This window comes from Denticeps clupeoides, unplaced genomic scaffold (genome assembly GCF_900700375.1).
Source record: "Denticeps clupeoides unplaced genomic scaffold, fDenClu1.1, whole genome shotgun sequence".
Lineage (NCBI taxonomy): Eukaryota > Metazoa > Chordata > Actinopteri > Clupeiformes > Denticipitidae > Denticeps > Denticeps clupeoides.
Genome location: NW_021629727.1, coordinates 73,414 through 77,755, shown reverse-complemented (window position 1 = coordinate 77,755; position 4,342 = coordinate 73,414).

Here is a 4,342-nt window from a genome sequence, read left to right as displayed (position 1 = left end):
CTCTCTTCGTTCCCGGAATCAACACAGCAGCAAATCCATATTTTCTTCCATAACAGTCATCAGGTAGAACACAGATGTGGCTTCACCTGAACTTATTTTTCTTTTCGGCTCATAGCACAAACGAGCCGTGGGGGCTCCTCTCTCCCCGTCTTTCTTAGTTCGAAATCCATCGAACAAAAGGCATCTTTAATGCTCTGGGCACATGGAGAATCAGAAAACGGGGAAAATGTCAGAAAGGCACTGGAAATCGCAACACAAAAAGAATCATGTCACGGATTTTTAATGAGTCACACTTTCCTGCCTTGTCCTGTTTTTTCAGGCACTCCAGGGGGAATTATCTTTCAACTCAGTTCCTCTCTCATGCTGCTGGAGATGGACCCCAGACAGTTGTGTGTCGACACAGACAAGCACCTCTTTAAGCCTCAAGAAATGGCGCAGCTTGGTTGGAACGCTGCTATTTTAGACAAGAGATCATTAGCGATATGAGGCCGCCCGGTTTTGTTAATGCAATTTCAAGCCGAGGCCATTTGCTTTTGAGGGGATTGATCTGGTAGTTTAACTCAAGTGTACTTCATAGTGAGTAACCATTCCAGAAAAGGCCACTACGCCACTAATTCAAATGCACCAAGTCTTCTCAATATCTCCCTCGAGGAGAAGCAGTTTCTGAATAGCGTAATCCAATTAAACTTTACTGGGCAACAAAATCCCCAGAATTTATGTTGCGGGAACTTTACTAGAGTTTAAATCAATAGTTTTCTAATTTCATCACAGCTCATTTCTCACCACTAAGCTTTCATCCCTGTGCTTTTTGTTTCTCTGGGCAGAATGAATCAATCTGGTTCAAGTCCACCCACAAAAGGCTTTAGAATATTCATATCACACAACAGCAGAGATTTGACTTCTGCTCTCGGATAGAATATGAGACACATAATCCCTCCAAGACCCAAACAAAGCATTCCAGATGCTTGAGGCGAACACATCAACAATCAGGTCAGTTTCCCAGTCTATTTTTGTCTGAGCTTTTAGAACTTTTTTCCAGATTTGGAATTAAAAGATATAAAATGAAATGCCAATGAACACTGATTACAAGTTAGATTTGGTATCTGTCTTTCTCTCACTTCTCCACAGACCAGGGTGTCATGTCGTGTGGTTAAAGCAAGTGCCTTAAAACCGAAACTACAAAATATCAACTTCGACATTTACTGATGCAACAGACAGAAACAGCCTCTTTTCGGCCTCTTCAGCATCCCATGGACCAGTCAGGACCGACTCTTTCAGTCAGAGGCTTACGCAATCGTTGTTATACTACTGATATGCATTGACCATGGTGTAAAGTGTAAAATCTTTACATCAAGTGTGGCGAAATATGCCCCAAACTGAGCTGTGCTTCAGATGCGCATTTCAATCATAGTTTAAATGGTTCTAGTTGATGTGGTGAGTTTTTATGCTCTAAATCAGAATCTCTGCAGAGTTTTTCAAGATCAATATTTGATGCACGGGTCACGATAGGATTATATCACGGTATTTTGTGATTCTGTACATATTGCGATGTTCTACAGTTCACTGAAAATGTAAAAAATTGAACTGAAATCTCTCTGCAGCACCTGCATGCCAGCTTAAACGCCTTCGTTACTGTGATCCTGCTGCTTCTCCCTCTCCCTTTTGCTATATCCGCGAATGCGCATACTGACCCCTGTCCAGTGAAAACAGCAGTGGGGACTGTTACCTTCAGAATGGTATCCTCGGAATAATTCCTCATAAGTTGGTTACTGTGTTTGTGATTGACTTTCGGTTCAATGGTAGCTATGGTCTCAGGCATTTCAGCGACAACCAGTTTTGACTCTCTGTGCTCCCCACAGATGCGTGCAGGGGCCGTGCTCCTGTGTTCGAGTGCATGGGCAGTGATGCGTCTCAGTTCAAAAATATTGAAAATAGGCCAGCAGAAAAAATATGCATCATGTGAGTTGGCCCCAAAACTTGTTCAAGGTCCATCTCTGACATTTTGTAGGGCTCATTTCTGGCTGGGATGAACTTGCAATTATTTTAATTAGGAAACAAGTCTAAACAGGAAAAAGAAAAGACCTTTACAGTCTGAGGACACCCTGGCTTCCCAGTAGACTTACAGCCATCATTTTACATTTACAGCATTTATCAGGCGGCCTTATCCAGAGCGACTTACAATCAGTAGTTACAGGAACAGTCCCCCCTGGAGCAACTTAGAGTTAAGTGTCTTGATGAGGGACACAATGGTAGTAAGTTTGATTTTCCCACCACCCAACTGGCCCTTGAAGCCTTTGATGGAAAGGAATTCAGTCTTATTTTATGTGATCTGTTTAAGCTCCGCAAAATCCCACAATCACTGTTCACTGCTGTTATGTTTTAGTTTCATTCCATTTGAAGAAATCAAACGGTATCTGCCCCTCAATTTGGATGCAGACGAATAGTAATCACTTACCTCTCACTTAAGAAGTGGGAAATGTCCTCATAAAAGGATTATTCACAGCTACCTTCTAGGCAGAGTGTCTCAGTGAAGATTGCCCTCATCTCATAGTCGGTAAGAATAATCACAATAACCCTTTCTGCAATCCACCCATTCTCCATGGTAACTTATCCATGTCCATGTCCCATATAATGGGACAGGGCACAATTGTTAACACACAGTCACAGTCACTGAAGTGTCACCGCTTTACATAACATGGATGACTTTGTGAGGAACACATACACACGGGAAGAACATGCAAACCAAGGTGCCACTCAGGTCCCTTTGATTGATGTACCGTCCCCACACACTGCTCCCCAGGGCACCGTTCATGCCAACTGAGGGTGATGGATTAAAAGTTGAAGATGCATTTCATTGTGACACCGTGTGCTGTGCTGCAGGGTTTCACAATGACAATCACTTCACTTTCACTTTATTCAATTATCATCCTTGGAGCAATGATAATTTATATATCAATATATTCTGTATTTCTGAAAATCAAGATAACTACATATCTATTCAGCAGGTCTGTGGGCAACACACAAGCATGTCGTTTGGTGGAAACGGAGGCGCAGTCGTCCCAAGATGACATAAATCTGAAGTGATAACTCCAGGACTGGCAACTCATGGTGACAAATCAACTGTCCCTCACACCCAACCACAGCCATTCAATCACTCCGAGGGGCCAAGACTTAATTGCGGCAAAGCCCTATGATGATTCATCCCTTTTGGTCAGAGTTGCGCATCTCTGCATGCTGGTGTGTGTGTGTGTGTGTGTGTGTGTGTGAGAGAGAGAGAGAGAGATGTAACTACTCACAGTAGGTTTTGGTCTTTTTCCAAGTCTGGTCGGCAGTGGCATGATGTTTAAAAGAGTGGCAAAAAGGCTCAATGCATTAATGAGAGCAGTTATGTACAGAAACTCCTTACAAATGTGCCATGTAGACATTATCTTTTTTTCCACTCTTGGAACCTGTTCTTTTGACTCTACTGCCCCCTTCTGGGCCTCACCAAGCCATGACCCTTCCTTGCCTCTATCCCACTAAGTAATGGAAAATATTATGAGATCAAAATGTTTCCAAAAATCATATTATGTAAAATCATGATCTAATTAATGAATTATTTATGAAATAGATATATATATATATGTTTACTCTAAACTGGAGTTGCTGAGAATGTGGGTTCTTCTAGTCTACAAGGAAATTGTATGTGTCCCTAATTAAAATCCATCCTGAAGGAGCAAAAGTGATATTAAACCCTCAACCACCAGAGGAAAGGAGGAATGAAAGGAGGAATGGCTGCACCTTGCATAGACAGGAAAATTTTCATGGACAGGAAACCAAGCCACAGTTCACAGACCTCATCAGAACCAGCCATGTGAGTGGCTTTGTGGGAAGATGCCTACCAGGCAGGAGGTCCATGGTCAAGGTTCTTCCAAATCTCACCAAGATGGGAGAGAAGAGTTTGGGAATTGTCCCCCCTCATAAAAAAAATAAAAATCCAGAATTTACTATGTTTCTGCAGTGGATTACAAGTGCATTTTTAAAAAGATGCAGAATGTGTGTTGATTTTTATCTAGGGTTGTTCTGTTGAATTTTGCTGAGTGCAGCATTCATCACCACTGACAGTCCTGAGTAAGTTCACAGAATATACATTCCCATTCCCGAGAATCCGACTGCATCTTCCTGAAACGAATCCTCCTTCATTTCTTATAAATACCAGCTTTTTCACTCTGCTCGAAACGTGGACTCTTCTCTGACTCCTGCTCAGCAGCCTTGGCGTTGAGACAGTTACTGTATACATATAAGGGGAAAGGGACGCTGTCGCTGCCGGAGACTCTGCTCCCCAGGGCTCCCAGTGGTTCTG